Source organism: Solanum stenotomum, chromosome 4, assembly GCF_019186545.1.
Source record: "Solanum stenotomum isolate F172 chromosome 4, ASM1918654v1, whole genome shotgun sequence".
NCBI lineage: Eukaryota > Viridiplantae > Streptophyta > Magnoliopsida > Solanales > Solanaceae > Solanum > Solanum stenotomum.
Window position 1 is genome coordinate 63,719,609 of NC_064285.1, and position 11,776 is coordinate 63,731,384.

Below are 11,776 nucleotides of genomic sequence, written 5' to 3' on the forward strand. Positions count from 1 at the left end.
TTGAAAAACGTAAATCGTTTCGCGTGAATAATTTAATTTATCAAAAGATTCGAAACATTGATAGGAGCTCATATCTAAATTTTTAGACTGTTCAGATACAATTTGAGTTGGTTGGGATTTTAAAAAAAAAATCACATGCCATGTATACTTTATTATATAAATAATATATTTAGATGTATATAAATCTCTTATACATTAATATACATTATTTATTATTTATACAATATTAATACATTATATATATATATATATATATATATATATATATAGTCATTTTTTTAAAATTAATTTTTGTTGCTGTATATATTGATAATTAATCCATTAAAGACCGTGTGACTGAAATATCAAAAGATAAGTGACTTTTCTCATATAAAAAGTGACTTTGCACAAATTTATTTTTAATATATAGTGGAATGAGTATTTAAGAAATCAAATCCATAAGATGACTTGTGAGAAAATTAGTTGTGGAGTATTTCTTTTTTCCCAAAAGCTAAGAATAACTCTTACGAATATCCTGATTTAGAACTTCTTCCCAAAAAATGTATGAAATTAAAGGGTATATAATATAGTCAACCTCTTAAAGTTGAATACTCATGCAAAAAAAAATGTCGATATCTTTGCATGCTTTTGATGTCAAATTATCCTATCTATGTGGCATGACAAGTAAGCATCCACGTAGATTAAACATTTAAGATAGAGAGAACTTATTGTTACCAAAATATATGGAGAATATGTAACCTTTTAACACTCACTATATATAAAAATATATATACTATGACATGTAAAGTTAATTTTGGAGCTAAGCATATGGCTTTGCACATTCTTCATGTCAAAGCCACACTTCCTAACGTGCCTAAATGAGTGCCCACTTGGCTCTTTCCTATATACAAGCATTTTGTTACCTTACCTATCATAGCATTAATCATCACATCTTATCAAAAGAGGTACAAGAATACATCTAATATATATCTAGCAGATTTCTCTAAGTAATTATAGAATGTCTGGAATTTTCAAGATTATTGGGTTAAAGAAGATCATAAGGTTGTGTTTGGATGGAGATGATGATGGTGATTATGATTATGCTCCAGCAGCAAGTTTAGAGAGAGATGGTGATGATGATGGAGATTATGACTATGCTCCTGCAGCATTCTTGGAAGGAGACGATGATGATCGAGATTATGACTATGCTCTTGCAACATCGTTAGACGGAGATGATGATGGAAATTATGATTATGCTCCGGCTGCCTGAATAAGTTCATTGAAGGCTCTTGGTAGAGACAAATTTAAAATAGAAACAACATTCTTGGTCAAACTTACTGTTGTCCAATTCAAGCATAAGGAAGTTTAGTTGGAAGAATTAAGAACCTTGGTTTTCATAGTCCTAGTCCTTATTTTAGAAAGAAAAACGAGGACACATGTAGGTTTATATATTACTCTGTTGTTAGGGACTCTAATCAAGATCAATAGCTTATTAGGTTTATTTTTTAAAGTATCTTACTGGATGAATATTTATCTAGTTTTTAAAATTCACTTTCTGGCTCGATCATTAATTTCTTTGGGTGAAGTAGTGATGAATGGACTGTCCCACATGGACAAATAAATGAAATCTTGGGTTTCTTTTATAAGATTTAGTCAAGTATCTTAACTTTGATCTAGTTTTTGATGCGTGAGTTAGACTCAAAGCTAGGATCGATGTGGACCTCATAAAACTTGACACGGTGGTGGAAGGACCTCCGGTCTATAAATGTGCACGCACCGAACTAGACAATGGAACCTTATATAAAAAATATATTGGTTAAAATTAGCCACTAAAGAGCTTCGAAGCTCAAATTTTGAAACTCGATCAGCCGCAAATGTGAGTCGAGTGAATAGTATATCAAAAGACTCAAAACGTTGAGAGGAACTCATATCTAAATTTTGGGACTGTTTAAAGGAGATTTGAGTTGGTTGGGATTGAAAAACGTAAATCGTTTTGTGTAATGACCTGAAAGGTCATTTTGGTAAATTTTTTGTGGAAATGACTATTTTGCCCTTTCGGTAGTTGCCCCGAGTCCCATGTTTTGTGGTTGTAAAGTTGGTTTGAGGAAAAGTTGGTAAAAAGTTGAGTTTTTATGAGTTAAAGTTGGTTAAAAAGTGCTTTTTCGAGTCATTTGGAGTTTCGAGACTCGGATCGGATTTCCGTCGATTCCGACAGTTTTAGAATGTCGAAACGGGTCTGTGTGAAGTTATGGAGTTGAAACGAAGAATTGAGGTCCTAAGTTGCTAAAGCTGTGAAATTTTGATAAAGAGTTGACTTTGGTCAACATATGAGGTTCCGAGGCTCAGATTGAAATTCCGAGAGTACCGTTGGTTTCGGAAGGTGATTCTAAGTCTAGAATGAGCCTTGATTGAATTTTTAGACGCTCCGTTTGAGTTTCGAATTTTTTTTGGCGTTAAACTAGTTTTTGGCATCTTATTGAATTTCGGGTCAAGGAATCCTCGAATTCAAATTCCGACGGTTCCATTGAGTCCAGAACGTCGAATTTAGTGGGGGTACATATTTAGTTTGTGTGCACAAGATTCCGAACGAATCCCGAGGGTCCAACGGGGACTTAAACTTTGGTGTTATTGCTGTGTTTCAGCTGCAACAACAGTCATTTTTTAAAAGTCAAAATCAGTAGCTTCCCACAACTTGAAAATACCCATTTCTCCATGTTTAGACTTTGAGAGCTCGAAAAAAGGCGATTTCAAGTGGTTTTTCGCAAGGAATTCATTGGGTAAGTTATTTCCAACTTATATCTTTGATTCCATCGATTATTTATGGATTTTAACATCAAAATTTGAGATTTCAAGTGTAAAATTTGGGGGATTTTGCCTAATCCGAATTTAATAGAAAAATTGAGTTTGTGAACTCATTTCAACTCCTTTTTCGAAACGGTTTCCACTATTGGATTCTAAATTTCTTGGGGAACATTTTTCACTAAAAAAATTCCAGATTTCGAGAATATTTTTCCGAAACGAGATTTTTGACCATTTTACCCTTTTTCTCCAAATTTCACGATATTGGTGTTGTTAGATTCGTATTGATTGTGGGATTCCATTTATGAATAGATTGTGGTGATTTGGAGCGTGCTCGGAAGGGTAAAACTCAGATTTGAGTTACTAGTTGAAGTGTTTTGAGGCAAGAGACTTCTAAACTTTGTTAAACTCTTAGACTACGCATGACTACTTTTCTAATTGTGTTAGGGAGTAATGGGGATTGAGGATGGGTTTTACTTATTGATTGAAATTGTTGTAAATGAAAGATGGGGAATAAAACGAGCTAAATGTGTTATATGTGACTTGAATTTGTTGAATAAGTCATGTGATAACTGATATTGAGGGGGATAGAAGAGCATGAGTAGGCTATGATTGAGACAGATGATGTGTAATACTATGATGTGACCGTGATATGATTATGATTGATGACATGTGCATATTCATTATTCATCCCATGTGTGAACTATCTGTTGCATGAGTTCTGAGACATTGATATGAGGATGGATGGATATGAGACACAGTTGAGACTAGCTCCAGCTAGAGATATATGAGATGGACTAGCTCCGACTGGATGTCGATGGGATCTGGTTTCGGCGGTGATACATGGTCCATGTGTGGCCCCCATGGGTTCTGATTTGAGTATTCAGCACGGTCTGATTACGTCAACAGATGTGTATCTTAGGACAGACATGCATCACGACTATATGACATCATTATTGCATTTGCATCGCATTTGAATTCATCTTTGTCTGTGGTGTGTGGATTTTACCTACTTGCCCCTCTTCATGTGATATATGATCTATTTGCTCTTATATGAGGAATGAGGTTGATGTTGAGACACTGTTGGATATATCTATTGATTATGAATTGTGTGGTATAAGTTGTTGGTTCGCTGTTAGAATGAAGTTTCGGTGGTTCGGTTGGGATTGAAAAGAGTTGTTTGTAGCTGTTAGTTTAGCTTAGTTTAGTGTTACTTGCGAGTACCTGTTGCTTTTGGTACTCACCCTTGCTTCTACACAGTTGTGTAGGTTGACAGCTCTATCAGATCCGGCTTATTACTCATCTTCAGATTAGAGCTTCCAGACTTTTGAGAGGTAGCGGTTCATTCCAGACGTGCCGTCAAGTTATCTATATTTACTGTTCTGTTCTGTTCTATTCTAGAACTTTACTATGAGACTTGTCTATTTTATTCAGATTCTGTATTAGAGGTTTGTACATGTGACAACCAATTCTGGGGTTATGTTGAGTTTATTTAAAGACTTCCGCTTATCTTTCTATCTATTTCTTGTTTTATTAATTCTGTATCGTCAAGTTTTTGGGTGTTAGGCTGACGTGTCCGATGGGGTTTGGGCACGTGCCATCACATCCGGTTTTGGGTTGTGTCATTTTGCATGAATCATTTAATTTATCAAAAACTCAAAACATTGAGAGGAACTCATATCAAAATTTTGAGACTGTTTAGAGGTGATTTGAGTTGGTTGGGATTAAAAAAGGTCAAACTACATAAATCCCACTAGTTTAGGTCCTAATTACTAACATTCCCGATAGTTTCAAATATTACTTCCTCTACCATCTTTTACGCTTAGGATACATGAGTTTTAATCTGTGAGATACATGTATCTACCGAATGGACAATTAATTCTGGAAATTTAAACTAATCAAATCCCTTAATATAAAGCGGAAATCAAGGAGTGTATCTATGTTTAATGAATTTCATTTTATTATTATTTGAAATAATAATTCACTAATATTATTAATAAAAGACAAAAACAAGTATATCTTGATCATGTAATTTGATTAATTTCATTTTATTACTCTTAAAATAATAAATTCATTAATTTTATTTATCCATTATAAATAAATGATGTATACAACAAACCAAACACTTAGATACATGAGTATCATACAAGTACATTCATATGTATCATAGAAGTATCTAGTATTATTAATTGTGTATATTTGTTATATGTGTCTAGTATTAATTTCATGTATCTATTTATATGATATAATATTAATTTCATGTATCTATTTATATGGTCTAATTTTAATTTCATGTATCTAGTATTAATTTGATGTATCAAGTGTCAATTTCATACATTATATTCAAAGCATGTATCTCGGATCGACGGTAGATCAGTATCTGTCTTATCATTAATCCAAGAACAAAAGTAAAAAAAATTCAAAATTCTTCATTCCTTTTTTAGCATCTGAAATTTTTTTCTCATAGATACATATAATCTTAACTCAGATACACAAACTCTTAATTAGAGACATATATACCTAATGTGTATCCAACATTGTTGCACTTGATACTTAATGGTGTACTTTTTTCTGTTAATTAAAGCTTGGTGTAATTCTTCTATCTTGATTACGTTCATAGCCAGCTGGTCAGGACATCTCACCGCGATAGTATTTGTTTCACCTTTTGATTTGTCTATGTTGCCCGCTTTGCCCAGATGTGACAGACCTCCGGTAGAACCATTGAAAATTTCGCTTTTTAATCCCTCCGACTAATAAACTGTTGAAGAAGAAGGCCTTCAAGTCGTCAGAGATGAAATTTGAGTCAACTAAAAAGTGAAATTGTTAGGAAAAAATCGTGACTAATTTGGCAGGAAAAAAAAAACACAAACAAATTACTTGAAAATAATCTGATTCAAGGAAAATAATGTAATAGCTTTAGAAAATTATAGTTCATGTATTTTATTGTATAGAGGAGGCTACAATATAATGACAATTGGTGTTATTTTCAAGTAATTTTTTTGTGTTTTTTTTTTCCTGCCAAAGGGAGGAGATTAGGGTTGGAGATTGAGGGAGATGCTGAGAGAGAAATATATTTGATTGTTATTAAAATGTTAATTGTGGAGTTTAAATATAAGGATAATTAATCAATCCTAATTTTAAGGGATGTGAGTATCAGATTGTTTCTTCAATAATATATGGTATAAAATATTAAAAGTGATACTATATGTAATTATTTGAAAGTAGATGTAATATTAGTATATATGGTAGTGATATATGTCTAATAAAGTAGTTTATCTATTATAAAAAATGATATGCAATGTATACTTTATTATATAAATAATATATTTAGATTAATATACATTATTTATACAATATTGATACATTATATATACATATTGATACATTACATATCCATATAGCCATTTTGTTTAAAATATTTTTTGTTGCTGTCCATACTGAGAATTAATCCATTAAAGACCTTGTAACTGAAATACCAAAAAAATAAGTGACTTTTTTGATATAAACAAACAACTTTGCACTAATTTATTTTTAATATATAGTTGAAAAAATAGCATTGGAGTATTTCTTTTTCCCCAAAGCTAAGAATAACTCTTATGAATATCCTGATTTGGATCCTATTCCAAACAAATGTATAGACATAAATATAATCATGCATGAAAGGATATCTAATATAGTCAACCTCTTAAACATTAATACTCATGCACAAAAAAATGTACACATCTTTGCATGCTTTTGATGTCAAATTACCTTCTCTATGTGGCATCCCAACTAAGCATCCACGTAGATTAAACACACTTCCACTTATCATGTACACACTAAATTTGTTTTTGGCTCATTCAAGATAGAGAGAATTTATTCCCACCAAAATATATTGAGAATATGTAACCTTTTAACACTCATTATTATATCTAACAATTACATACTATGACATGGAAAGTTAATTTTGGAGCCAAGCATATGTTTGCACATTTTTCATGTCAAAGCCACACTTCCTAACGTGCCTAAATGAGTGCCCACTTGGCTCTTTCCTATATATAAGCATTTTGTTACCTTACCTATCATAACATTAATCTTCACATCTTATCAAAAGAGGTACAGGTATACATCTAATATATATCTCACTCATATTTCAATAATTATAGAATGTCTGGAATTTTCAAGATTATTGGGTTTGGGAAGATCAGAAGGTCGTGTTTGGATGGAGATGATGATGGTGATTATGATTATGCTCCAGCAGCATGTTTAAGAGAGAGATGGTGATGATGATGGAGATTATGACTATGCTCCTGCAGCATCCTTGAAAGGAGATAACGATGATCGAGATTATGACTATGTTCCTGTAGCATCGTTAGAAGGAGATGACGATGGAGATTATGATTATGCTCCTGCTGCATGAAATAAATTCATTTTAAGATTTTTGTTAGAGAAAAGTTTAGAATAGACACAATATTTTTGGTCAAACTAGCTTATTGTTGTCTAAATCAAATATAAGGAAGTTTTAGCTATTACCTAGGAATTAAGAAGTAAGAACCTTGGTTTTAATAATACTAGTCCTTTAAAAAAAAAGAAGAGGAAATGTGTAGGATTAATAATACTTAATTGATGAGGTCTCTGGTGTTGTTAGGGACCCTAATCAAGATCATTAGCTTATTATCTTAGTATCAATTTATGAAAAGCAGCGACATGGATTGTAGTCAAATATTGTCTCACTTGATTATAATAAGATTATGCTCTCTTTGTTTTTACTTAAAGTGCCGTACTTTCAATTGATGTAAGTTTTATTAAATATTTTATTTTTTGTGAAAATTTAAAGTAAAGACGAGTATAACATATATATAAAAATGTCTTTAAATTTTCTAGTCTTATTCTTAAGCATGTCAGGAAGGATATGGAGTATATTTAAATTAAAGAGTTACTTAATATAGAAAGTTTTAACATTTTTTAAAAACAAACAAAAAAGGAAAGCAATACACATAAATTCAAATATGCCCTTAAATTATTCGAAAAGGTCTAGATATACCCCCGTTTAAAGTTTGGCTCACTCATGCCCTCGCCGTCCAACTTTTCGTCTAGATATGCCCTTATGGGCGTTAAATGCCAAATGGAATTGCCACGTCATTTTTACATTACCACGTGACATTTATATTAAAGGAAAACGGGTCAAATATACCCCTAAACTATTCGAAAAGGTCTAGATATACCCCTTTTAAATAAACTACCCGACCCATTTTCAACAATTTTTTTCGGTAAATCCCGAAAATGAGTAATTGACTAATAAAAAATAGGAAAAATATGAAAAAAAAATAAAATTAACGCCAAAAATTCGCAAATAAATATAGTAACCTTAAATTCAACAATTTCAACAATTTTTTTAAAATTTTATTTTTTTCGATAAATCACGAAAATGAGTAATTGATTAATAAAAAAAATATGAAAATGATGTTATGCTGAATTTTTAGGTTGTATTTTTCATATTTTTTATTAATCAATTACTCATTTTAGGGATTTATTGAAAAAATATAAAAATTTTAAAAAATTGTTGAAATTGTTGTATTTAAGGTTACTATATTTATTTGTGATTTTTTGGCGTTAATTTTATATTATTTTTTTCATATTTTTTCTCTTTTTTATTAGTCAATTACTCATTTTCGAGATTTACTGAATTTTTTTTGTTGAAAACGGGTCGGGTAGTTTCTTTAAAAGGGGGTATATCTAGACTTTTCGAATAGTTTAGGGGTATATTTGACCCTTTTCCCTTTAATATAAATGCCACGTGGTAATGTAAAAATGACGTGGCAATTCCATTTGGCATTTAACGCCCATAAGGGCATATCTAGACGAAAAGTTGGACAGGCGAGGGCATAAGTGAGCCAAACTTTAAACGGAGGGTATATCTAGACCTTTTCAAATAGTTTAGAGCATATTTGACCCTTTTCCCTATTTTTTAATAAGAAAATCGACGGAGTTCCTATTTTAAGTGCAAAACTATGGTTGAGAAATATAAATTAAGAAACAACAAAAGAATTTCATCGAAGAGCATGCGTGGTTCAGTAGTAGAGTTGTTTAATGTCATAGCAAATACTTGGATTAAAAATCAATACACAAAATTTATGCACGCTATTATTTTCTCAAAATAAATTTAGATTGTTTTTTTATTTAAAGAAATTGATAAATGTCCCTCAATTTTAATTGAGATAGTCTGTCAATTTTCTTAAACGATCCATCATTTGTCGACATAGTCAAGTTTGTTGATTTTGGATTGATTCTAAAGTATAACATCAAGATCGGCTGTTGATTTTGGCTCTCTATTTTTAACTGGTGAAACTCCTCATATATTGTTATGACATGTAAAGTGAATTCCCAATCTGCACATTCTAAATGTCACATAACACATTTCCTAACGTGTCCAAATGAGTCCACACTTTGGCTCTTTTCCTTTATATAAGCATATGGTTAGTTCTTCACCTATTCAAACCACAAAAAATCATTTTTTTCATATCAAAGAGAGATACACAAAATATAATATCATATTTCAAATATAAATACAATGTCAGGTACTTTCAAGATTATTGGATTTCAAAAGAGAAGGTCGAGTTCAGATGGAGATGATGAAGGATACAATTATGCTCCAGTAACGTAACATGCTTAGAAGGAGTTGGTAATGACAACGATGCAGACTATGACTATGCTTCTGCACCATTCTTGGAAGGAGATGACGATGACGGAGACTATGACTATGCTCCTACTGCATCTTTGGAAGGAGATGACGATGATGGTGACTATGATTATGCTCCAGCTGCATGAATTAATTCATTGGATGCTCTTGATCGTGGCGGATTTAGAATAAACACAACGACTACTATGTCTAATTCACACATGAGGAAGTAATTTAGAATCTTGGCTTTAGCTAGTACGTCCTTTATTTTTTTATTGAGGAATAGTATCTAGGTTTATATAACTTTGACTTTGAAATATCATTAGTTTAATAGATGCAATGTATCATTAATATTTCTACATTTGAAGAACTTTTATATGGCATGCATAGTAGTTTATTTATATTTCAACGCGTCCACTCATGTGAGATTTAGTTTTTTCATTTGAGCAAAAATAAGATTCTTTTTAATAATAGGGTGTGCTGGTAAAATTAAAATTACAACCTATGTTTAGTTTATTTATCGATTATCATATTGAAGCGTGTCGTCATCTCGTATTATTACTATAACCTTATAAGATTGTTGCAAGATAAATAGTTTAATTTGTTTTTTTCTTTTTGTTTGCCATAAATTAAAGCTCTGCATCTTGAATAACTCTCAAGAATGGTTCTTGAGAATTCATGCACAAAAGAATGTCGACATTTTTGCATTTGTCGTCAAAGGACATATTGAACTATACTTGAATCGTTTAATCGATAGGTGAATATTTGAGTATATCGAAGATGACCTCTCTATCTTCTCAAATTAATGATCTGACGATAGAAATTACAGAATAGTATCCTATCATGATAAAAATGTGGTTGAATTAGCTCCGGGGGAAATTTAGAGGATAGCGAGGGGGTTATTCGAATATCCTCGGTAAAAAATTACACGGTATATACAAGATATTTTAAATAAAGTTTATGTATATATACAGATTTTGAACCTCCTGAACATAAGATTAGACATTGGCTTAATGATTGAGGTGGTTTAATATCCACCTTGGCGTGTTCCAAATTCAAATTTCAAAACACTACATTTTTTTTCCGAATTTTACTTGAAAATTCTAAATCCGCCACGACTTAATTAGCTCTATCATTTAGAGTACATTTGTGGAGCCATTTTGAGCACATAATTATGTCATGACTCACTAGGCATCCTTATATATTCTCCTTTTCTTCTCAACTCATATATCAACTGCAATTTCCCTTAACTATCTTCTCTTTTGATTCAATCTTGAAACAAAAAAGTCCCAACAAAATGTCTCAAATTTCAACAATATTGATGAACTCAATTTGTAATTTGACATTCTTTGATTACCAAGTTAAAAGGGGCAACCATGACATTGGTAGTCATGTTTATGAGTCTACGTCGACGATGGATCGCCATGTCATAGGTGTCACGCCCCGAGCCTACACCCTGGGCGGGACCGGCACCCGGAGACCATTTCTGGCCCCAAGCGAACCCTTGGCCTGGCTTTCTTAACTCAGCGGAAACCTCAACAGAATAACTCAATGCAATGCAATATTACAAAACAACTTAACTTATAAAATATGGCCATAAAGGCAACTCGAATCTCAAAAATAGAATATTTACATATATATATAGATGAGAGACTCAAAACTAACTGACTGGCTGTCTGTCTATGAAGCCTCTAAAATACTGAGATGGATGTTGGGACAGACCCCGCAACATCCTAATAAAACATAAACTAAGAACACAAAAATAATTGAGTCCTCCGGAATGCGAGGAGGCTCACCACTGACTCCGGAGTGCTCAGCTGGATCAATGACGTGCAGGATGCTGATCCGGGGTACCTGAATCTGCATCATCAAACGATGCAGGCCAACTGGCATCAGTACATGGAATGTACGAGTATGCAAGCTGGAAAGCTAAGCAACAAAGGTTAGAAGGAAATCTGGAAGAAACTGAATAGCTTACCTGGCTCAACTCAACTCAACCTGACTGACTTCTTTCAATATAGGGCAATTTAAAACAAGTGCGATATAAAGAAAGACTGTTTAAAACATGCTATAAACTCTGTGTGTATACAAAGATACAATAAGCCTGAAATGTATATAGAAATACAATGAACTGATGTATATAAAAATACAATAACTGCTGTGGGAGTTTCTCTAACCGACAACCATCACATAAGAGCTATAGTGATGATACAGCGATCGACCTCACGCTGCCAGAGCATCTTATACCCGGCCAAAGGTATAAGACCTGAACTGCCTAATGGATCCACTAGTCTAATCTGAAAAGGATTCATCTAAAAAGTATGATCCTTTTCTACCCAT

The 11,776-nt window shown here is 32.4% G+C and overlaps 2 protein-coding genes across 2 annotated transcripts in view; both read left to right on the forward strand.

The window, feature by feature from the left end:
* Positions 1-11,776, forward strand: part of LOC125862603 (uncharacterized) — a 63,798-nt gene that overhangs the window by 26,001 nt on the left and 26,021 nt on the right. The gene's annotated exons all lie outside the window — the stretch shown is intronic.
* Positions 6,859-11,776, forward strand: part of LOC125862601 (uncharacterized) — a 102,041-nt gene continuing 97,123 nt past the window's right edge. The window contains exon 1 of the transcript XR_007446064.1: positions 6,859-6,873. The gene's annotated coding sequence lies outside the window, so the exon portion shown is untranslated. The remainder of the gene's footprint in view (positions 6,874-11,776) is intronic.